The 25,473-nt window shown below is 41.3% G+C and overlaps 1 protein-coding gene across 3 annotated transcripts in view; it reads right to left on the bottom strand.

Moving 5' to 3' along the window:
• LPP (LIM domain containing preferred translocation partner in lipoma) overlaps positions 1-25,473 on the bottom strand; it is a 751,777-nt gene that overhangs the window by 535,915 nt on the left and 190,389 nt on the right. Inside the window, exon 1 of one of the 3 annotated variants that reach the window (XM_026455660.1) lies at positions 4,114-4,169. The exons of the other annotated variants lie outside the window; for them this stretch is intronic. The gene's annotated coding sequence lies outside the window, so the exon portion shown is untranslated. Of the gene's footprint in view, positions 1-4,113; positions 4,170-25,473 lie in introns of those variants that run through there. 3 annotated transcript variants of the gene reach the window in all.

The following is a 25,473-nucleotide window of genomic DNA, read 5'->3' as shown; positions in this document are numbered from 1 at the left end:
CACTCCGTAAGGACTGGGTTCTCCCTCTGCTACAAACATACTCTGTGATAATAGGCCATGATAAGAGGAACTTTCTCTCCTCTCTCTCTCTTTTTTCTTTTCTAACTATTCATAAGCTCAACTAATAATCAATTTTCTGGCCGGGAACGGTGGCTCATGCCCATAATCCCAGCACTATGGGAGGCCGAGGCGGGTGGATCATGAGGTCAGGAGATCGAGACCATCCTGGCAAACACAGTGAAACCCCATCTCTACTAAAACTACAAAAAATTAGCTGGGCATGGTGGCAAGTGTCCGCAGTCCCAGCTATTCAGGAGGCTGAGGCAGGAGAATGGCGTGAACCCGGGAGGCAGAGCTTGCAGTGAGCCAAGATCGCACCACTGCACTCCAGCCTGGGCGACATAGCGAGACTGTCTCAAAAAAAAAAAAAAATCAATTTTCTATAATGCAGCAAAACAGTGAGAAGACATCAGACGTAGAGCTACAAGGGAAGAGAACTGATGCTGTCCCTGTCTAACTGAAAGACTCTGCAGCACAGGTCGATAATTGTCTCAGGGTCTCAGCTTTCTCACATGCATGGGAACTAAACAGATTCCATGGTTTCACATCTCATGATTCTGTGATTTTGGCAGTGGCTCATCGTTATCTCTGAAGACAATTCCAAGGTGGGGTTACATTAGCAAATGACAAAATAGGAGTTTCCAGCACTCATTCCCTCTCAGAAACATCTAAACAACCAGCCACACACCAAAATACCTCACACACATTAAGCAATTCACGTGAGAGAGTGCAGCAGCTGGGTGGAACATAGAACTAAGAAATCATGCATTGAGGCAGGCAGGAAGGACAGCTTAATATGACCTACACAACACCCAGCACACCACTGACATAACCTCCAGGTGAGGGAGAGAGAGTACCCTTCACCATGGAGCCCAGCCCCAGAATTCCCTCTAAGGCGAAATCAGCGTCTCAGGGAGACACCTGCACTCCCATGTCCACTGCTGCGTTATTCACAATAGCCAGGACGTGGAATTGACCTAAATGTCCATCAGTTGAAGAGTGAATAAAGAAAACGCGGTGTATAACCACATGGAATGTTATTCAGCCTTAACAAAGAAGGAAATCCTGTCATTTACGAGAAGATGGATGAATCTGGAGGAAATTTTGCTTAAGGAAATAAGCCAGGCACAGAAAAACAAACACCATGTGACCTCACTGATATGTGCAATCTAAAAAAGTCAAACACATAGAAGCAGAGTAAAATGATGGTTACCAGGACCAAGGGAATGAGGAGATCTTGGTTCTTGGTCAAAGGGTACAAAGATTCAGTGATACAAAATGAATAATTCTAGAGATTTAATACACAGTGTGGTGGCTGTAGTTAATACTGTATTGTACACTTGAAATTTGCTAAGAGAGTAAATCTTAAACATTCTTACCACATACACAGAAAGGTAACTATGTGAGGTGACACCTATGCTAATTAGCTTGATTATGGTAATCATTTCACAATGTAATATACATCAAAACATCCTGTATATCTTAACTATACATAACTTTTGTTAGTCAATTATATCCTGGTAAAACTGGAAACTGATTTTTTAATAAAAACAAAATAAAAGATAACATTCAACAGAGTGAAAAAAGAAAGAGAGAAAGAAAGAGAGAGAGATAGGAAGGAAGGAAGGAAGGAAGGAAGGAAGGAAGGAAGGAAGGAAGGAAGGAAGGAAGGAAGGACAGAAAGACAAAAAGACAACAGAAAGACAGAAGGAAAGACATTACCAAGATGGTTTGAGCAACGGCAGCAACTTAGGAACAAGTGTTCCCTGTGCCTGAACTCCAGTCTCACAAAGACTGCTGCTCGAATAACTACCTCTTGCAGGTACGTGTTCTAAGGTCTAGGCTAAAACTCCAGTCTCATGATTCTACAGTCATGACATGTAATGTTTGGCCAGCAACACGCACATTATGGTGCCTCACCAAGTCACATGTTAAAAGTGACAGGAAACTTAAAATCAGCTTGACGCAGCAGAGAGCAGAAGCAAGACAGACACAGTGTGGAAACACATTCACCACGCACTGCAGCGTTGCTGGTGGCATCCCCTGCTGTCATAATGACCTTCTACAGGAAAAGTATTTAAACATCCACCTCTACTGCCCAGAATATAACGCATTCCAGGAAATACTCTCTTGTTGAAAGCTACCCAGATTTATTTTTAATGGCAGAGGACAAGAGTGGTTTCAATATTAGCTTCTAGGAAAAGGAAGAGATAAAGAGAGAAAAAAGTAAGATTTAGAGATCACCGGGGGAAAAAAAAAAAACAACACACTTCTATTACCCTTAAAACTCATCTGAGAGAGGAAAAAAACGTAAGGAGGACTCAATGGCCCTTTATTAGCCCTCTGTTTAGTGCTCTAAGACAACTCTATGATTCCTCTACAGACTCCAACATTTGCTGCCTCTGTCATTCCTATTCTTCCTGCCTTTCACTCAGACAAAAGAAGAAAGCCCCCTTTGAAATACATTTATTAGAATGGACTCCAGGGCTTCCTCCTCTGTTCATTTTATATACAAGACATGAATACTATAAAAGCCTCACTCACGTATCTACTACTGCGGGAACTTGGGTCCCACCTACAATAACAGGCCTCCGAACGGTCTGAATGGTGGCTAGAGGGTGGAAGGAAACAAATATGAGGCAGCTCCAACACTCCACTCAGTCTGAGAAGTCTTTTCCCCTTTTCTGCCAGGTCAAATTCAAATTCTCATAACAGTGCAGGTTCCAGATCAAATTCCTCCTCCAGAAAGTCTTCCTTGATTTTCTGTCCACTTAACTCCAATCCCAGCCAAAACTAACACCCCTCTCCTCTAATGACTACAAATTCCTCAACTCTATCTCTGAGTGTTTTTGCATGTCTATCTCCAATAAAAGTTTTCTGCATTCATTGTCACCAGCCCCATTCTCCCAAAAAGGAAACCCCGTAAGTGTAGAAGCTGTGTTTGGTTTAATTCAACAACTACGAAGATACAATTTGCCTAAAAAACAAACTAAGGCAAGTATACAAATATCAAACAAGAAAGACTCTATTAAAGACAACAAGACAGGGATAGAAAAAAGATTCCAGGACAGAAGTTAAGCAAGTCTGGGTCAGGTATGAAAGTAGATATGAAGACCTCCAAACATAATACAATATATTGACTGAAAAGAATGGAGATAGCTAACATTAACTGAGCATAAACAAGGAGTCAGACAGGGCCTTAAACATTTTTGGTAATAACTCTTAATCCCCAAAGTAATCCTTGAGGTAGGTGCTGTCATGACCTTCATTAGGTGGGTGGATGATGAGGTCAATGAACTGCAGAGAGTCCATGTAACTTGCCCAAGCAAATGGCACTGCCTTCAAACCTCGGCCAAGACAATCCAGTTAATGTGCCTGACCACACTTCTGCAGAAGACTGCCAACATCCTGCCCAAAGGAACAAGGGCACAGCACTGTTTTTTTTTTTTTTTTTTTTTTTTTTTTTGAGACAGAGTTTCACTCTTTCGCCCAGACTGGAGTGTAGTGGCGCCATCTCAACTCACTACTACAACCTCCACCTCCCAGGATCAAGCGATTCTTCTGCCTCAGCCTCCATAGTAGTTGGGATTACAGGAGCCCACAACCACGCCTGGCTAATTTTTGTATTTTTAGTAGAGATGGGGTTTCACCATGTTGGCCAGGCTGGTCTCAAACTCCTGACTTCATGATCCGCTCACCTTGGCCTCCCAAAGTGCTGGGATTACAGGCGTGAGCCACTGCGCTCAGCCCAGGACACAGCAGTTTCTAGAGTTCAGTCTAAAGAGGGCATTTGCGAAGAGACCAAAGACGTAAACAGCCCGTACACCTAGGAAAATGGAAGGGTAAACACCATGCTCTAGGGACCTGAGGTGCCTTTATGGAAATATGAAACTCCTACGGTTTTAGAGGGAAAGAGTGAAGCCACTCATCTGGCTGCAGCCTTTTCTAATTTACCTGATTTCCTCAAATTGGAACTCACTCTTTGCTGAGAGCAGTGAGGCTGAACCTCTAGTTGTACCGTAATTTTGTGAGAGACAGGAGTGTGGTTCTTACCTTGACTGTTAGCAATTGAAATGCTGATGCTACCTTCGTGATAAATCCATGTGCATTCTCCTTCCAGAAAAGGTTAAAGGCTTTTTAGCAAAAAACTGGGTGTGAAAATCAAAACTTGAATGGTGAAAGAGATCATCCTGTGGGCAGTCTTAATGACACTTAATTCTCAGATGACAAATTCTGTAGTAAACAACCTCTTGATTCTGTGCAAAATATTTTTAGTTTCATGCCCTGCTAATCACACAGCTGTTAAATTTCCCTTCCCGTCAGCTGTAAAATAAATAAATAAATAGATAATAATTGTAATAATAATTTAAAAAACAGTTGGGCCTCAAACAAAATTTGAGCCCTAATGAATTTTCGCATCTGGAGTTAATCATGTAGTGGATGGTGAAACTGTCTGGATTCAGTTGATGTGAACTTACATTACATTATTTTAAAGTATCAGAATGGAAGGCTCTGATCATCAAAAGCTACTGACATGCTGGCCACAGAACGTGGTTTCCGCTGCATCCTCAGACAAACCTAGAAGCTGACATTGTATTCTAACAGATTTTAGCAACTTATTTTCTTCCCCAGTGACCTTATCTCTTCTCAGCCACAACGGGCACTATACACACAGGAGTACGGACTAGACATGGCATTGTGAACTTGATGATTCAGAGCCTGAAGAAGAGAAAACAGTGTGTTCATACTGTAAACACGTTGACCTAATCACTACAGGGAAATAAAAAGAGGCTATCTTTAATGCTGCAAATAAAAACAAAAGCTAAGGAGTAAAGGATGGAGGGGGATGTAAAAGCATTAGGAAACAAGAGAAGGAGGACGCCCAAAGGAGTATGGCAGTGAGAGTGAGGCAATGGTGCAGGAGACAGAGGCTTATGGCCAGGAAAGAACATTCCAGAAAGAAAGTGGCAAAAAGGATATGCAGTAAAGAAGAAGAAAAACACAAAAGGCAGTAAAATAAGCATAGTCAGATGGATCAGGATATCAGCATAGTATCTTCAAAGGAGATATTCTCATATTTCTATGTATCTCTTTTCCCATAACCTCAGCTATAAACAGTTTAAGAAATGCCTAGTGTAGGCCGGGCGCGGTGGCTCAAGCCTGTAATCCCAGCACTTTGGGAGGCCGAGACGGGCGGATCACGAGGTCAGGAGATCGAGACCATTCTGGCTAACACGGTGAAACCCCGTCTCTACTAAAAACTACAAAAAACTAGCCGGGCAACGTGGCAGCGCCTGTAGTCCCAGCTACTCGGGAGGCTGAGGCAGGAGAATGGCGTGAACCCGGGAGGCGGAGCTTGCAGTGAGCTGAGATCCGGCCACTGCACTCCAGCCTGGGCGACAGAGCGAGACTCCGTCTCAAAAAAAAAAAAAAAAAAAGAAATGCCTAGTGTATTGAACACACTGTCCCTTTATCTGGGATGTTTCTACCCTAATTGCATTTGCGGACATCCTTTCAGTCGTCAAAAGGAATGTTCAAATACCACCTCCTTCAGGAAACCCCTCCTTCACACTCACGCCCACAGAAACTCTCCTTCGGGCCCACAGCCTGCTATCTGTACCTCTCCTTTGTCGCACTGTACATTTCGCTTGGTGCAAGAGCTAGTTATTTACGTGTTTGTGTCCCCTATTGAACAGTGAACTCTGGGAGGAAAAGAAGTACATTTAGCCATATTATCCCTTGGCAGCAGACCCAGGCTTTGCAGAGTAAGCACTTGAAGAATAGATATGTTTTCTTAAGAAAACCTACAGGGGCCGGGCACAGTGGCTCACGCCCGTAATCCCAACTCTTTGGGAAGCCAAAATGGGCAGATCACTTGAGGTCAGGAGTTCGAGACCAGCCTGGCCAACATAGCAAAACTTCATCTCCACTAAAAATACAAAAATGATCCTGGTGTGTTGGTGGGCACCTGTAATACCAGCTACTTGGGAGGCTGAGGCAGGAGAATCGCTTGAACCAGGAGGTGGAGGCTGCAGTGAGCTGAGACTGTGCCACGGCACTGTAGCCTGAGGGGCAACAGTGCGAGAGAAGGAAAGGAAAGGAGAGGAGAGGGGAGGGGAGGAAAGGGAGAAGGAAAAAACCTAGAGAATGTGCCCTTTTTAGGCACTTTTGTGATAGAAAACATAATTTTAACGATTTATACATTTAACCATAACAACACCGTACATCCCCTATAAATGGCAACCGCTACTACTATTTCACGGCTCTTTTCAAGTGTACATGAGAAGTTCAGAATATGAAAGTAATATTCAAAATCTTTATCACAGTTTATTTGAAGAAAAATTATAGTATAAATATAACATTGTTCTTCAACCTAAGCTTACAACTATTGGTATGAGAATCATTTCCAGAAACCTAAAAGAGCTTTCCTGAAATCTCGACATTCCATCAGTTCCACCTACTCTTCCATAGTTCATTAAAAACAAACAGCACTTCTTTCATGCCTCATCATTAATGATAAAGCAAATGAGTCAACTGTATAGAAACAAAGAACACATCAACAATAATTTACTATTAGTACCACTGCATTTGCATAGCACTTTATACATCCCCTATCTCATTTGATCTTCTTCATGAGCTTCTGCAGTACAAGGAAATGGAGTAATCATTTTAGAGACAAGGAAATTCAAGTCCATAAGATGTCCAAGAACACACAGCTAGTAAGGGGTTATGGCAAGATGTGATTCAGGATTCGAGAACTTTTCATCTAAACTTTTGTACTTTTATGCAAAGCTGTCTCTCTTATCTAATAAAAGTGTTTACCAGGCTTAAGAGGTGGATGATGGAGGCTCTGAGGTTCACATAAATAAGAACTTGTTGAATTCAGGCCAGATATGGTGGCTCATGACTGTAATCCCAGCACTCTGGAAGGCTTCAAAGGGAGGATCGCTCGAGCCTAGGAATTCAAGACCAGCCTGAGCAACATAGTGAGACTCCATCTCCACAAAAAGAAAAAATAAAGTTATGTAATTCAGACAAGGTATCATATGGACTTCATGAGAAGAAAGAGAGAGGAGGGTGGGAGAAAGAAGGGAGGAAAGGAAGAAGAAAAGACAAAGAGGAGAGAGAGAAGGAGGCAAGGAAAAAAGGAAAGACTTTGGCCTAAGATAGCTAGGTAAATATCCTGGAAAACAGAGGTCTTGAACTGTGCTTTAAAGAAATGCTAATAAACATAAGTCCACAGAATGACAGTTTCAGCATCATCTGGAAGTGCAATACAAATTCTCCCACACTCTCTCAGGTTTACTAAACCGTAACTTCTGAGGGTGGGATTCCTAATTCCGATGCATGCCAGGTTTGAAAAGTGCTCCTTCAAAGTTAAGGTAGGACCTGGGCAAACAGCAAGAAGGTAACAGACATGTACCAGAATGGGGAGAAAGTGATACTAACAATAAGAAGCCTAGAATCCAGAAAACTCAAAATATGTCAAGCAAAGAAGGTCTAAAATAATGGGTTGAAAAAGAGGTATCTTGTGAGAAACTGAGTCTAAAAAGCTATCATAAAGTCCTATGGTAAAGTGGAGAAGGCTGGAATGTGGGCAGAGCAGTGCAATATCAGCACGTGGACTCTAGAGTAACCCAGATCGAGTTTTAGGTCTTAAGGGGAGAAAGACATATAAACCTAAAGAACAAGAATATCATCATGCAATTTAGACTAGAGTTACAGGGGGTTGAGACGCTCTTCAGAGGAGAATCTCATTACAACCTGGAGACAGATGAGTTCAGCAGACAAACAGGGAAAGGAACAAGGGAAAAGCTCAAGTTGTAAAACAACATGATCTATTCAGCACCAGCAAGCCACTCTGGATTCACTGTCCTAGATGAAGAGATGAATAATCCTGGCTCCGTTGGGTAGTTGAGGGGATTAAGTAAGGGAATTTGACATGACAATTCTAACAACCCGCCCAGCATGGAATAAGCACTCTTTACAGCCCACTTACTGCCTCTCTTCCTCTTTAGGGCCAATGCAGGGTAAAAGAATAAAAAAGATATTGAGACATCCCTGCAGCTAACAGAGCAGGTGCCGACTTTAACCACGTTTTCTCCTAATATGTTCTCAGGGCAGCCAGCTAGAGTTCTTGTGGTTGGCAACTCTCACCCGTAGGCACATTCTATTTCAAGAGCTGAGACTCCTTTACTTCCTGCTTCTCACTTTTACTTCGTCAGAGGGGCTGCGGCTCCTCAAGTTTGTTACCTCGGATGCAGCTTGCTTTCTAACGGACACATAACAATTTCTGTAGGCAAATGTGCTCTAACTTCTTTCAAATGGGGACTGTTGGCTGTCCTGAGAACGGACCAAGTTTTACTCTGACATGACCTGTGCTCAGCAGAAGCACAACTTGTTGGCAAGTTTACACAAATTAGTCTAGCTGGTTGGCTGGAAGAGGGCTCCTGAAGTGTGTCTTCTAAGGCATGTTAACAGGGGTTCGCTCAAAGCAAAACAACAAAGCAGGTCTACAGTCAACGAAAGCAAGGTGATTGCTGTCCCACAGGACTTCCTCGAAGACCTGGCTTGTTAACACGCATTGTCAGCACCTAAGAGAGCACCAGAGGATGCAGCATTTTCCAGACTCGTGTGGCCACTCTTTCTGGAGTGGTACCTCCTTGGACTAGTCTTTGTGGACAATGCATCAAAAAACAACGAGTTAAAGCATGACAAAAGCAAGATTTTGCCCAGGGTTGACCTCCAGAGAGACTGTGAAGATGCTTTTGGAACGCTTTCATCTTCCCACTCAGATCCCTTCTCAGGGCTTCCCTCCTTCCACCACAAGCCCTCTCCACCCCCCACTTCTCACTGTACACTATTTTAGAAAGAATCTGCTAAACTCAGCAGCATCAGATTGGCACCTCTTCCACTGTTTATTCTGTTTACTTGGAAAGCATCTCCCTTTACTATAATTCTACTCATTCAAGGCCAACCGAAGTCACTTCCCCGACGAAGTCTTCTGTGACTCCTGCCCCTCACCGTCGTGGAAAGGATGGTTCTTTTTCTCTTCTCTGAAATTTCTCTGCAAGTTTCTACTTTAAATTTTAGTTGTTTGTGTGTTGTCTCGCCTTCACTAGTTGATAGACCCCTTCCCTAATCCTTTCACACCTAAACTCAGCCTCACAACGTACAGGAAAATAGAACAGGCAGCTATAATTATAATCACCATGTGGAGACAATATAGCTTCGTGGTTAAGAGAGAAGCTGCTGGAGCCAGACTACCTGAGTTCAAATCCTGGCTTTAGCTATTATATTATTATTATGTAACCTTGGGCAAATTATGTAACATCTCTGGTTCTCCATTTTTCATCCGTGAAATGCTGATAATAACAGTACCTTCCTCAGAGGCTGGTTGAAAGGAATAAGTGATGTAATGCTCAGAATGCCACCTAAATCTATAAGCATTTAGTAAAAGTCCCAGAGAGTTGAGAAGTGGCCATGTCAGAATTTTTCAGATTTATGTCGTTTTTTTCCTTCAATATGTTATCTTTCAAAATTGCTCATCCATTCATAATGGATTTATTGAGCTATAAATTAAGCCAGGTGTGACTGCAGCCAACTGAAGAACAAGACAGACAAGGCCCTGAATTCAAGATCCTTCCACACTCTAGCCAGGAGAAAAAGAAGGCAGAAGGGGTTGATGTCGAAGTAAAATAAACAGAAAAGATAGCAAACACGCTGTTTTTTTGTTTATTCTCATGTCATACCCTCCAGCCAAATGATTTATTATACTATTCTATTTTGGCCAAAACTATACTCAGAATGCTTTCTGTTTTATTTACAACTGTATTTTTAGAGCTCAACATTTGTTTAGAATGCTTGCCTCATCTCACCAATTTCTTCAGAGAATGAACAAGGAATCACTCTAGAATTTTGTATAAATATCTTGTACACAGATTTTGGATGAAACCTTCCCAACCTCCAGCCTAAACCCAGGTGCATCCCCAGTGGCGGACATGTGACTTAAAAAAAGAATATTCCTAACTTGGCATGCAACTCCTGTTTCTGGGCTCACATAGTCTTTAAATTGGTTACTAGAGGAGCATTTTATTGTGAGAAAGAGTTCGGCATCATTCATAAAACTATAGACGTAACCACTCTCTCCCTTCTGGATTTCAGTTATTAAAAGAGTTGAATCTAATCTCATAGTTTGATTCCTGAGGAACTTTGGAAATGATGTTTCAGTATCTAGTAAAATAGCCATTCACCTTCTTTCCTGTCTTTAGGATAGGTTTTCTGTCATATTTTCTTCAATTTGATTTTTTTATGTTGATACATAAAGGCTTTTTGTTAGTGTCACTAACTCATGTCCCTTAATCATTTTTGTCCTTTTTACAGTGTCTACCTTGGTTTGTAAATTATAACCTTTTATGTTTCTGCTCCACCATGTCTGGGGACATACATATGCCATGCAAAGACAATCATGGCGGTGGTGGTTGCATGTATATGGAGAAGAAGGGAGAAACTTGAGGATGGAAAGCAATGGAATGAAAAGTTCAAGTTGTAGGCATCCACCCTCCTCCCCAAAGTAGTTGAAACTCTTTGGACTTAAGAAGTAAAATGTATATCCTTGACCAGAAGCAGTTGAAATTCCAGCCAAAGCTTTTAGACTTTCCTTTGCCTGTATTTCTCTAAATAATGGTCTTTGTCAACCCGAAAATCTGATAAGTTGGAAAGTAAGTTTATTAAAACTAAAATGATGCAAAGATTAAAATCAGAAACAAATGAGGTCTCAATTAGTAGATCTTATCTCAAATTGACGGATGGATGATCCTTTTCCACGGAGAGAACTTCCATAGTGGCCAGATCAGCCAAGATCTATTGACCCACTGAATGCTTGTGGGAAATAAGCCGCTGACTCTAGATCACCTAAGCCAGTGATACCAACAGGTAGGCAGGTTAAGCAGTAGAACCTTTATTTAAGTGAAACAGTTTATAAAACTCTAAATTTTAACAAACCAATAGCAGAGCTGCTTGATTTGAAGGGCCCAGAGTCCTCACTGCCCACCCCACACTCCATCATTCGAGCTTCATTTCTACCCAGAACCCTAGGGCTTCTAGAGCGTAAGTGTAAAAATTCACTGATCTAATCTAATTTCACCCTTAAAAATTCTCCAGAAGAGGCTGAGGCACAGAGATTAAGTGTGATCCATGAACTAGTGAGTAGCAGAGCCAAAAATCCTCCCGAAAGAAACTATGTTGCCTTTTTCCACATATATAATATTTATGTTCTGAGACTCTGCCCTTTTTGTAGGAAAAAGAAGTCGGGATCATCAATGTGCCGAGAAAAATTCAAAAACGTGTCCAAGTTCAACGAATGGGCACGAGCAAATAAGGACATCTAACATCTTGGGAAACTCAGCTTGGAGAAACACAAAACATCCGCGCTATAAGTTAAAGTTTCATTTGATGATTCTGCAGTGAAAACAGCAAAATTACAGAAAGTTTTTTAGCTACTATCCATAAATGTGTCAGGCACAAAATCAAACCACTCAAAAATAATGTGAAATCCATTCAGTTTTAAGTACAGCAAAACATAGCAGCCTTTGTGTGAGGTGTGGGAGACACGAAACTCAAATGTGCTCCTTGGGTTAGTAACTTAAGCTAGGAATTCATGAAAAAAGTGTGAGGAGCCTACGAGAGAGTGTTGAGCAAAAGACATTGTGAGACACATTGATAGAATAGTCATATGATTAACAAACTGTCACATCAAACTTTTCTACAACGTGGGAACACTTTGACACTTCATATTTTTAAGACTGACATTTTGATTCATTACTGTAAATAGCACTTTGGGTTAAATATTGTGACAAGGAACAGATCATATATATGTACATATATATGCACTCTATATATTACTTGTGTATATTTTTTCTAGCTCTGTAACATTTTATAATATATGAAACCTTTTCCTACATTGACAGTTTGAGCCAGTATGTAAACAGGCTATTTCACTCCTAAAGTACCCATTTCTAGGACAAGTAGGCAGATGGACTTTCCTCATTTCTCAGAAAGTCTATAAAGCAGAGGGATTTCAAGAGTAATGGAATGACTTCTAAAGAGATTCTGAAAACTCCTGGTAAGTGATTTTACCAGGGCATTTTACCTTACTCCACCTGAGTTCAGAAAATCATTATGACGATCATACATAAACTGTCTCTTCTAGCCGGGCCCGGTGGCTCATGCCTGTAATCCCAGCACTTTGGCAGGCCGAGGTGGGTAGATCACAAGGTCAGGAGTTTGAGACCAGCATGGCCAGTATGGCCAAACACTGTCTCTACTAAAAATACAAAAATTAGCCGGGCATGGTGGCAGGCACCTGTAGTCCCAGCTACTCAGGAGGCTGAGGCAGGAGAATTGCTTGAACCCAGGATGCAGAGGTTGCAGTGAGCCAAGATCACGCCACTGAACTCTAGCCTAGTGACAGACTCTTCTCAAAAAAAAGAAAGAAATAATAAAAAAATAATATATATATATATGTCTCTTCTGTCTTCAGGGTGTTCCCAATCTACTAGAAGAAACAGACACATACATCTGAAATTCCAAAGCAAAGCAGACAGGTTTGAATTGAGGAAGGAACAAAGCGATGCTTTTAATTTCCTTTTTGTTCTCTGTGTGTGTGTGTGTGTGTGTGTGTGTGTGCGCGCGCGCGCGTTCATTGATTAATGTTCCCAGGGACGTTGTTCACTATAAATCGATTCAATTGAATTGAAAGTTTACAAGAGTGCCTAGATTCCTAAGACAAAGTTTCTTCTGAAAGAAGCTATAAAGATAGTGTTTGGTTTCCAGCTAACTTCAAATAATATAATTTTCTAAAGTTTCGCTTTGCCTAAAACTGTAAAAGAACAGATAAAATATCCATTCCTCCCCACTAAAAACCCAAGTTTCAATATCAACTTTTCTTTGGTAATTCCAAAGTTATTATATACATTGAAAATACAGAAAACTTTATTTTAAAAATCATAACGCCACCACACAGAGACACACATACAAAGTACAGAAATAGGCCCACATGTATCTTTGTCTTATGTATTCAACTTTCCCTCTGGACATTATGCCATTATTATTCAAATGATTCCCCTCCTTAAAAGCCTGGAAAAGTACAAAAAAGAAGCATGAAACCTGTATTTAACAAGATGTCACATTCACTACAGATCAGCTTTGCCTCCGTACTGAAATTTAAATTAGGCAATGGTGTTCTTCCTGACAATATACATTAAAAAAAGAAGACTGCTCAACATTTGTGTGTGTGTGTGTGTGTGTGTGTGTGTGTGTGTGTGTGTGTTTCAGAAAAAATGCAGAATGTTACCAACAAACCTCATCTAAATCCTATAAAAGTTAGGAAAGTATAATGAATATCATCTAATGAATACGGCAAATATTGAGAAAAACCTATAGAACATCAATATCAGACAAAATCTGGGTTTTAGTTGTAGCATTTAAAAATTCCTGCATCCTGCTTTTGAAACCAAAAAAAAAAAAAAAAAAACGTGGTCTAGTTTTGTTCTCAGCTTAATTAGTCAATTCATTTAGGGCAGAGTGCCTTTTTCTTTGTATTATATATGTGCCTAAATTTGTTAAAAGTTAAAGGAGTCTTACAAACTAGTTCAAGGCTTATTTCAAATTAAGGAAATTAAAGAAGACAGAAATGCAGTATTTTCCTTTTGGCTTACTGAAAACAAATCAGCTAAAGTGTTGCCCAAAGCATAACACCATTTAAACCTGAAGCCCTGCAATTCTCTTCCTAAACTCTTAAGGAGGTAGGTTACAACATAAAAAGACTGAAGACTCCTCAAAAGAAGGCTGAACCACTGCCAATGAAGTAAGACCTCTTTGGTATGTAGTGGGGGAAAGCAGAAGTAACATTACAATATTTGGAGACAGAAGATCTACTTGCAAATCAAATCTCCATCAGTTGTTCCTAGAGGTAAATTTGAGCAGTCAATTGAATTTTGTTTCTTCATTGTAAAATGAGCATAATAATAGTGTATTGGGTTTATGAAAAATAATCACACATACGAATTCTTAACAAAACCTAATTTGGTGTTCCACAAAATCATTATTTGCCAGTTTTCACCAGCAATTAGTAAACATTTTTTAGAGGTCATCTGAACCCAACTAAGTTCAACTCAACAAAAACTTACCGGATGCTCATCCTGTGTTTAGATCTCTTCCAGGTGCCTGATTAAAAGACAGGGCAAGAATAAAAAGTGGAAGGGAGAAAGGCCCATTTAAGTCACAATTTCTGCTCCTGAGGACCCTGTAATCTTGTGGCGGAGACCACATTTCACATATAAACTACTGGAAAAATACTTGGCATTATAAAGTGCTCCAAAAAAAGCATGGTACTGACAATGAGTGGCTCTTGTGGAAGTTTTAGGTGAGGTCTTATGTGACGTGAAAAAAGGGTTCAGAGCAGTGAGAACATGGCATTATGATTATCCCCCCGCCCCCGCCCCCGCTTTAAGCACTCACTTCTCAAGGAACCCATCTGCGGAATGTGATAGAAACATTGTCCCCCAGAAGAGTTTCTGTGGATGGACATGCCCAGTGGCACCTTGGCCATTTACTCTGGGCTTCTTACTCCTCCTTCACTTTCCCGTCCCTGCCTCTACACCGAGACACTCTCCACGTCTTCACCTTCTCTGCCCACTCCCAGGCGTGGCAGTGTCACCAGCCCATCCCGCTGCAGCTGTCAGGGCTGAAGAGCGTGCTCAGGCAGGGCTCAGTGCCACACAGCTGGAACATCACCAAGCAGGGAAACCAGACCTGAGCCCCTCTCCCAGCCTTCTCTCTATGCACTCTGTGGCCTTGCGCAAGTCACCTGCGCACAATGCGCCTCACTATCCTCACACATCAAATGAGAATACGGGATACTCGCAAGCCCTTCTTGCTCCTCAACATTCAATGTCTGTGCCTGATCTACAGTTTCCAACCATTTCCAAGTGGCAACTGGGGGCTCACCAGTCACACAGCTCCCGAAGAGGCACTGATGTGACCACATCAACAGCTTCTATTGTGGGGAAGGTCAGCGACTCCTTCAGAAAATAGCTGATCTAAACAGAGCCCAAGGAGTGTCATGGCAACACCGCTCGCAAGCTGCCAAAGGTGGGGAGGAAAAGCAGCCAATGTGTGCGCAGCTGCCACATTTCAGAACAGCACTCAAGCCTCGTTAATATCATCTTGCTTAATACCAAGTCCCATAGATCATAAGCTATTTTTATTGTGTATTTAACAGATTTGTGTATTGTCTTCCCTGCCAGAATTTTCACAGTCCAGTACAGAAGACTCTGCCATCACAGAGCCTTAAGACCTGAGGCCACCCAAGGTTAACTCAGGAAAAGGAGGAAGGGGAAGAAGCAAAAGTAATAGAAGAAAAATGACAAGGGGGGAGAAAATAATACACATTGAGGTCAAGGCTAGCTAGGGAAGAGGCAGGAGTGAAATATAGTAAGTGCAAGTATAAGCCAATGCTACAGACACTCAAGAATGAGGCACCCAGGTTGCAGCTCTCCGAAGACTCAGATGTATGTGTAGAAAGGAGAGCGGAAGAACTCAGTCTTCTGGTACACTCGGGTGACCACAGGTCGCCCAACGCCAATTTTGATCACAACTTCTGCTTATTTTCACAGTCTCTACAACCCATATTATCTTAGAAGAGTCATGCACGGTACTCTGTAGAGCCCTACACCCATGTTCTAGGATCTATCCACCACATCTATCCACTACCGGGTGCCTTTCAGAGCTTACAGGAAAGGGCTTCTGCTAAATGTCCTATTTAGAAACAATCTGTTTCTCTCATGGAGGAATGGGAATTCTAGCTTTTGATGACTGACCAAGCTAAACTATGTGAAAACACCTGTCACAAGGCCTGTCACCTAACAGACATGCAATGAATGTCTACTTCTTTCCATCTGTTTAATACAGCAGCAGCAGCACCTGTATCACCTTTATTCTTAGTGGTCTTCATAGAAACAAGGACTCCAGACAGAGCCTCTAGCGTCCTAACAAGAGACTCAAGTGCCGACCATCTCTCCAGTGCTTGGTGAGATGCGGGCACGGTTTGCAGAACTGCCACTCACTACGCAGGCAAATTTAAGTAAGTCATTTCTTCCTGGGGTGGGGGAGCTGGACTACATAGGTTTCAACTTCCTTTCCAGTTTGGAAATCCTTTAAGCCTATAAGTCTCATCTCCATCTCAGAAACAAGCAATAGGCAGAGAGAAAAACTACTGGAGAACATAGTCATATGCTTCTCTACTGAGCACTACGTCTGGGGCCCTATGCCAGGAGCTACAGGGAACTCAGAGAAGCAGTAAGTAATCTTTAAATTCAAAGCCCTTAAGATATATATGAGAGATGAGATGGGGGTGGAAACATGGAAAGATGGCAATACAAAATAAAGTTTAATTATAAAACAAAGTCCATTGCTAAGACTAAATTCCAGAGCCAAGGAGCGGACAGGGATGACTTGTGTGGAAGAAGGGGCACATACTGCTTCCTCAGGCAGGAAAGCAAGACCCACACAGGCAAAATGGCAGGGGGTGTGTCTTATAAGAGCTGGCCCTCTGTGGTGGAAGGGTGATCAATATCTGGGATAGTTAAATCTCTTATTTGTTTTATGTCCTAGATTCCCTAACATCCTATGGTTCATACATTAAAAACTAGAACAATAATGTCCACCTCACCTATCTTCATCATAATGCTCTGTGGATAGTAAGAAGAACATAAAATAGGTTTAGGAAACCTGGGTCCCAGGCCTTCCTCCACTGCTGCTATTCTAGTGCCAGGATTTTGCTAAGTGGATAGCCTGGCTGTGTGACAAAAGACGTTGTAGAATTTCAGCTAGAGTTCTTGAGGCTTCTTGAGAACTATCTTGTTCAAAGCTCACATTTTGCAGATAGAGCCTAGGGTTCCCCAAAAGGAAATGATTTCTCTCAACTACACATGTCTGTGATTGATGCCCAGTTCTTCAGACATGTCTGATCATTACCTGCTTCTGAGTCATGCTGCAAGCTGGTTTTTGCCTACCAGAGACTTACTCTTCAAATCCTTGCAATATCTTATCAAAGTCCAACTAATAATCTTTCAAAGCCAACTCTTGTCCCTAGTTCTACAAGAAACCTCCAACAGGGAAGAGTTTTCCAAATTCTGTCTCTCTCAAAGTATAATTACTGAGCTCACACATCACACCAAGTCTTGACTGGCCCTGAATCAAACTCACCTCCGCAGACCTGTCAGCTCCCTCCTTCAATTTCTTAGCAACCTACCTTGCTTATAGGTGTTCAGTAAATGATTACTGAGTCACGTTGGTCTGAGAGCCACAGTTCATGGGCACTCAGCCAAGCATCTTCTAAAACATGCCACGTTGCCTGCCTCTGACAAGCCTAGAAGTGTGCAATCCCCAGAGCAAGCAAAATGGTTTCAGCCACCTCCAAATCCATCAAGCTTTATACTAGACCAGCTGAACATGCAGCAAAGGAGAAGAGGCATAAAAGAAAGCAGAGGAAGAGCAAAGGGCATGGACAGCAAATTGAATGAACAGCCATGCTTGTGAGCTCAGGAGCACTGGTATTATCATTCCAGTTTTACAAGTAAGAAATCTGCAGTGCAGCAATTCAACAGCTGGCCGAGGGCCTCATGCAGAGTCCCTGATGGAGCTCACAGGTCTCAGTGCTGCCACCTTTTAGGCTACTGCTTTTACCACTGTGGTGAAATGTTGTATAGACAGTCTCAATACCTGCCATCAGTGGGGCAGGCCCATTCAATCTACTACAGAGGACAGGAGGCATCTGGAAAGAAAGAGCCACAGAAGCTACTTACAGCAAAGGTTTATACCGAGTTTACACTCAGCCAGTAATGTCTGAGTGAAAGCATGGCAGAAGGATTGATGAGACAGCGCTGTGTGACTCCAGAGGCAATCCAAGGTACATGTCAAATGGGAATTTTAAAAAATCCCTTTAAACACACGAGGACTCAGATGCCAGCACATGTCGCGATGGCCCCAGCCAGATAGCAAAGGGATATTGGCACCACTGCAATGTGTCCATTCACCAACATGCTTCCGAAAAGCACCCATATGCTTTCGTTTAGCATCCATATGCTTTTTTAGCAAGGAAACTAAAATATTTCATTAGTTTTGAGTAATTAATAATTACTTATTTCACAATAGTCACCCTCATTAAAAAGCAAAAATAACTGATTAAGCTGCAGGATCCTGGCTTTCAACTCAGGCTTTTTAATTTTTTTTTAAAAAAATTATTCCCTCTAGGAATTGAGTAATAGGGTAAAACAGCCAGTGTGGAAATATTCACACTACGGGGAATGAACAGTTATCACCCACAACCCAACATTCCTCTTGACTGAGACATCGTGGTTTAATGAAAAGAACATGGACTTTAGATCAGAAAGACTTAGAATCCAATCCCAGTTTGACCCCTTCTGAATAGTAATTTCTAAGGAAATGAAGGGTGTTAAAAAGATAAAGCCTGCTGGATCCCTTCAACCTAGTCTTCCATTATTCCCAAGGAGTGACTTCACAGCATGCTCGCCCCCCGGACCCCGCTATCTCAAGGCATGGTACAACATGCCCCAAGAATGCTGGCAGCGTGCCAGTCATTGTCAGCAAGCCACGGCAATAGCCTTGAAATGGGGTGAGGGCCTAAATGAATGTTTCTCAAACACTAATGAGCATATGAACTACCTGGGGATCTTGTTAAAATAGAGATTCTGATTCAGAAGTTCTGGAGTGTGATCTGAGATCTGCATTTCTAACAAGCTCCCAGGTAATGCTGATGCTTCTGGTCCTCAGACCAAACTTTGAGAAGCAAGAGCCTTACAAGTGTCAAGATGAAGTTAGGAAATAGAATCTTGAAAAGCAGAACATCTGGGCCTGTCTCAGTGGGCTGTGATAAGGATTATTAATCAGATGGGTGATAACATTTCTGTATATTGAACAGCACACTGGTATACTATTGTTAAAAGGGTATGGTTTCAGCCAGGCACAGTGGCTTACACCTGTAATTCCAGCACTTTGGGAGGCCGAGGCAGGTGGATTACCTGAGGTCAGGAGTTCGAGAGACCAGCCTGGCTAACATGGTGAAACCTCATCTCTACTAAAAATACAAAAAATTAGCCGGGTGTGGTGGCCCATGCCTGTAATCTCAGCTACTAGCTAAGGCAGGAGAATCGCTTGAACCCAGGAGGTGGAGGTTGCAGTGAGCCAAGATCACGCCGTTGCACTCCAGTCTAAGCAATAAGAGCAAAACTCCATCTCAAGAAAAAAAAGTGTATGGTTTCTACTATAGACAACACACCTGAGACCCAAGTATATCAGGTAACTTATCCAAGGCCACACAACTAATCATGCTGACTTCCAAATACAGGTTTATCTGCCTGTCAAGCCTATCAGTATGAGGATATGCCAATGGAAAGGTAGGAAATAAAAGTAGATACTACTGTAGATTGCTGATACAAAGCCTCGTTCTTGTTTTGCCATTATTCTCAGGAAGCCATTAACCTGCTGTGTGAATTTTACTAAGTCTTGCCCGTTCTAGCCGCCTCCATTTCTGCATCTGCAAGGTGAAGGTACTGCCATGGACAAACTCCGAGGCCTCTTCCATCTCTGACACTGCCTTTCACTCTTCTGGCCCCCACATGCACTTACAGTGGGTCATCAGGCGCTAAGTTTTAGCTTCACACGTGTGGCAGTTATTACAACTTGGCAGCATCCAAATTCTAGCTGCTCACATCTGCATTTGTGCTGATCTGTGCATGGTCAGAAGTTATCTCTGTTAAAAGTCTCATGCTCAATATAACGGGGGGCGGGTCAGGGGGAGGGAAACAAAACAAATGCCCCAAAGCACTGAAATTTCAATTGAGTTGAAAACTCAGTATAATCAGGGCACTATGACCCTAACTACTCTCCGTCTCCTCATCTCACTTACCAAATAAAGATATTGAGAGCACTAACCTGACAGAAGTTTGAAGAACAAGAAAAAAACTGAGTTATGCATAATGTGTTTCATATGATTATCTAACTTTTTTTATTCTTTCTTAAGGAGCCAGATAAACATGTAATCAATTATAATATAAAGTGATTCACAATGTATGATCTTGTCCCTTCCTAAAATCCCATAGTACACATTCTCTGTATTCCTCTGGGGCCCATCTACCATTTTCTACCAGAAATGTCCATGGTCTATGAACTTGCATCATTGTCTCTATTTGCCTTCAATGTTATCTCTGGAGGTATTCACATATTTTGGAGTAAATCTGGATTTAAATCAAGACTTTATATTTATTAGCTGTAAAACTTTGGGCAAATTACTCAACCTCTCTGAGCACCTACAAATGGGAAAAACAATTTTCTATTTTATAGGATTATATACAATAATGTATTGAGATGTCTAGCATTTAGCACACTCTGGATTAAAATTGAATTTGAATGCATGAATGAATGAATGAAGTAGAACAAGAGTTTCGATATTAAAATATCACTTAATAGTTTTGAGACATATACACGCCAAGAGTCATGCTACAAAATAAGCCTAACACTCACAGTACAACAACAGGTGATCTATGGGGAAAATCCAACAGCAAAAGGAAATGTATGTCACTCAAATGTCATCTCATACTTCCCACATAAAATAAAAACTTTTGTTTAACTCATGGATGGCCTTCAGAGCATCTACAAACCTCCTAAACTTGTTGATAGCATTTTCTTAAGTTCTGCATTTTCCAACTCTTTCATAAATTCATCTGAGTTTCTGAAAATTCCATAATCCTCACGTCTGCCCCAAACACAGACTCATGTGTATACAAGTGCGCACACACATGTACATTAAGAACTACTACTTTAGGCCAGGTGTGGTGGCTCACACCTGTAATCCCAACACTTTGGTAGGCTGAGACGGGTGGACTCGTGAGGTCAGGAGTTCGAAACCAGTCTGATCAATATGGTGAAACCCCGTCTCTACTAAAAAATTTTCAAAAATTAGCCGGGGCTGGTTGTGTGCAACTGTAGTCCCAGCTACTTGGGAGACTGAGACAGGAGAATTGCTTGAACCTGGGAGGCGGAGGTTGCAGTGAACCAAGATCTTGCCACCGAACTCCAGCCTGAGTGACAGAGCAAGACTCTGTCTCAAAAAAAAAAAAAAAGAATTACTACTTTAAGCAAGCCCCTGGACAGAAAGGGACTGTCAAATAAAAGAGAAAAAGTAGATTTAATAAAAGAAGGCTGAAAGCTGCAAACATACTGCTTAGAAAGTATGGGTAGTGGAAATTATAATGATATAATGATGACCATCTCAAACCAGAAAACGGGGCTGTGAAATCAAGACCTGGCTTGGCTACAAATTCACTACCAGTCCTTGGGCAAATCTGAGACTCATGAAAATCAGAGTTGGGGTTCCTTTGACATCATCTATGCCACCCTCCTCCTCCCATCTCACAGATGGAGAAAGTGCAGCTCAGAGGAAAGTTAGGCACTCACTAAACTCAAAGCAAATTAATTAGAGCCAGGATTTGAACCTCAGACTCAGTCAACCGATTTCTACTCTCCGAACCTCTGTACTGTGAGGTTCAAGATAAGTACTTAGGTCCAATGTTCTCTAAGTAATCTTCTATCAGATGGGTAACAATTACTACACTCTTCTCCAGACCTGGAAGTCCCTATGTACACATGAGTTTCATTTTGGCAATGATTATACTAGCTGTTTCTCAGTCCCAGCCCATTCCCACAAGAATAAGGCAGAAGGGTCTGAAATAAGAGAGAAGGGTCTGAAAGAGTGAGAGACACTGCTATTAATGCTGTGTAGCGCAGCAATGGGGAATTGCAGGCCTTGAACTAGACTTCATTGTGTTGGCTATTATTCTTCTGTCCTCTTGCTTATTAAATCCCTCATCTGTCTTCTCTTTTTTAATGTTCCCCAACAATGTTCAGTAAAGAGCCAGCTAGGAGCTCATTCTCAGATTCCTTTAATTCACTGGTTCAGAAAAGAGCAGGAGGAGGGTGGAGGAGAGTGATGATGTCAGCAGCAAACAACCTCTTACAGGAAGAACTGCAAGGGAATCCACAGTCTTTTAATAAACACGGAGAGCAGAAGTTAGCCTGAACCCTCTGTGCCACGTCTTCATGAAATTAATGAAGACACCTGGAGTCCATTTATGTTTTAAGGACATCTCACATCCCCATGGTGAAAATGAAATTGGTTTTGCCTGAAAGATAATGACCTTTTAAGAACTAGGAAGCGAAAGGAGAGTTTATAGAAAAAGATTTCTCTACTTAAAGATACAAGTATGGAGTCAGAAGAATTCTAGTCCAAGATCAGTCAACAATGCTTTAGACAAGTCAGATTCCCTCCCAGACACTAAAATCTCCATCTGTGAAATGAAAGAATTTGTTTACATTATTTTGTAAAGTCCCCTCTGGCTGTGACATTCTGATCTCCTTTACAGATCCAATGATTTGCTCTGGAAAAAGCAAATAATGGAAGAAGCATCCACCTCTTCCTAACAGTCTTAATGGGGGGAAGTTTACCAGATCCTCTCCTAAGACCCCGATCAGGGAACAATGTCACAGAGTAAAGAAACGTGGGGGAAGACGGCTTTTCTTCCCTAACAAGGAATTGCAAGTTGCTGGGGTAAGGGACTACCGCTACTGGTGTATAAATACCCATTCTTACAGTATACATAATACAAGTCATTAACTGCATTTCTGGTATGTAAAAGAAGCAAAGGCTAAACAGAAGAATAACTGTTTTCCCACAGTGGCTGTGCAGTAGAGTCATAGGACTGTCCTGTGATTTTGGAAACACGGCAGCAGGAAAGAGAAGGGACTGGCTAAGAAATAAAAACATATGTAAGAGAACATTTAACCAGAAGTAATGCCATGATCAACTGGTCCAACTTTGTCATTAGATGATGAAACAGACCTCACAGAGGGAAGGTGACTTGCCCAGGTGACACAGCCAGGTGACATTACAGCTGGGATTAGAAAAGGATTCTCATGGCTTCTGGTGAACATAACATACAACACATTGCTTTGCTCCCAAAAACAATGTGATTCGATTCAGATTATTACAAAATAATTTCACTTATAACTATTGCCTCTAACTCCACTTCAAAAAATGGTATTTAAAGCAGACTAGGACTGTTTCCACCAACTTATACTAAACAGTTCACTCTGGCAATATAGACAAGTGCATGAGATTTAATTGGGTATTATTCATCCTTGCTAATGAATCACCCTGTGGAAAACAGGGATAATCAACCGTCTACAAGAGGCCAGAAGCCTGTTCTCGTTCAAGCACAGAACTTGCCTATTAAAGAACATGAGGTATCAGCTCGAAATAGTAAACAGGGTATACTGTTTCAGATTCCATGGAGTGCAGCTTTAAATAGATTTGGTTTGGAAATGGGACAGAGAACACACCGCAGTCAGTGGATCAACGTTGAGAGCAGGGAAAAACAATGATTACACTCATTAAGTGGGTACCTGTTGACACATTTACTGTCAAGTCTAATTATGTATTGAAACTGTTATTCTTTCTTCATTACTGCCACTCATACCAATTATTACCACGAGATTATTGTAAATTTCTACAGCATGCTCCCAGAATATTTACTTCTCCTTTAGGCCAAACCTCCCAAAGGTTACTTGAGAGGTTTCTATTATTCCCTCTCCACCATTCCCCACCTCCGAAACATAACAAAAAGAGAAAGAGAGAAAATTCCTCTTTCTTGAGAGTAATTTTTATAACCTTTCAGGGCTTGATTAAAACTCCCCTTGATAGTTTCAAGATGGGTTTCTGTCGGGACAGGGGGTACAGTTAACTACTTTTCAAAGCTTATTCTATTAATATTTAACAATTGGCATTGGAGGGAAGGTTAGTGTGATAACTGCAGTTGCTAAATGAACAAGTTAGATCTCTGCCTCACAGAGCTGTCAAAAACTATGACAGTAGGTATCTACAGTACATTCTTTTCTGATATATTTATCCATAAAAATAAAACATTAGACATAAGCTTTAGCAGGGTTATTTTGTGGACTAGACAAGAAATAAAAGGTGGACAGTAGCCATTCTTACGTTTTTCGCTACTACCTTTCTTAAAACAACGTTCTCTGTTTCTGTGTTAGTTTGCTGAGAATGATGGCTTCCAAACACCGCATGTTCTCACTCATAAGTGGGAGCTGAACGAGAACATGGACACAGGGAGGGGAACATCACACTTTGGGGCCTGTGGAGGGGTAGGAGGGGAGGAAAAGCATTAGGACAAATACCTAATGCATGCAGGGCTTAAAACCTGGATGACGGGTTTATAGGTGCAGCAAACCACCATGGCACATGTATACCTATGTAACAATCCTGCACATTCTGCAAATGTATCCTATAACTTAAAGTAAAATAATATAAAATAAATAAAAAGAAAACTTCTTGGGTAAACTAGCCTGTATTCCACTTGAAACATGAATAAATAATAAAAAAAATAAAAACAATGTTCTTTTTTGTAGGAATGAGAAGAAAATCTAAATAACTTAAGTGGCTGTTATGTCTGATTTAATGATAGAAATTTCATAGTCCATACATAACCTAACTTGTTTGCACATGTATTCTTATTAGCTTTGAAAATCATGTAAACCTAACACCTTAATTTCCTCTCAATTCTAAATTTTCTAAGTCCTACAAATTTGGGGCAATACCAACCAACTTGATTTTTCTCAAAGGTCTATGCAACTAAAGTCACAGTTGCAGTTCAAGGTCATAGATATCATATAGCAAAGGAAGTAACAAAATATTCAGCAGAACACAGGTGTATAGTACTTCAAGTAATGATATGAAATCTTTTACAAAGTTACTATTCTACATCCGGTCTACTTCACCTCTTTTTGGCTAAGTTCTGAAACATTACATAAAACACAGTAGAGCTCTTTAAGAGGTACAGATTCACCAGGTTAACTACAGGAGAAAAATTGCATCTGGTAGATTTTACAACTATGATGCTTCCTTTAAAATTGTTTTTCCATTGGCCTCCATTTTCTTGGCAAACTCAAGACAAATGTATTCTTCTGCCAAGGATTGGTGTCCTTCCCAACGGTCCCCCAGGAGAGTGGCATTCAGATACAATGGATCCAAGGTTTCAAAAGACTAACTCAGTTTTCTGTGTTCTTAGGATTTTTCTGTTGTGGCTTTAGATTCTAGCTTTTTGAAATGATTTTGTTTGGCAGCTAAGAGACAGTGACTGACCCAGCCAGAAATATTTGGCCCCTTGAGAGCCAGGTAACACTGGCAGCATAGTGTAGTGAAAAATGCACTCAATCAAGGGTTAGGAAACCAGGTAAAAAGTGCTCCTGCCACATACTAGTTGA

Source organism: Piliocolobus tephrosceles, chromosome 2 (assembly GCF_002776525.5).
Source record: "Piliocolobus tephrosceles isolate RC106 chromosome 2, ASM277652v3, whole genome shotgun sequence".
In the NCBI taxonomy this organism is placed as follows: domain Eukaryota; kingdom Metazoa; phylum Chordata; class Mammalia; order Primates; family Cercopithecidae; genus Piliocolobus; species Piliocolobus tephrosceles.
The sequence above is the reverse complement of the archived record's forward strand: the minus strand, read 5'-3'. Positions and strand labels throughout refer to the sequence as shown.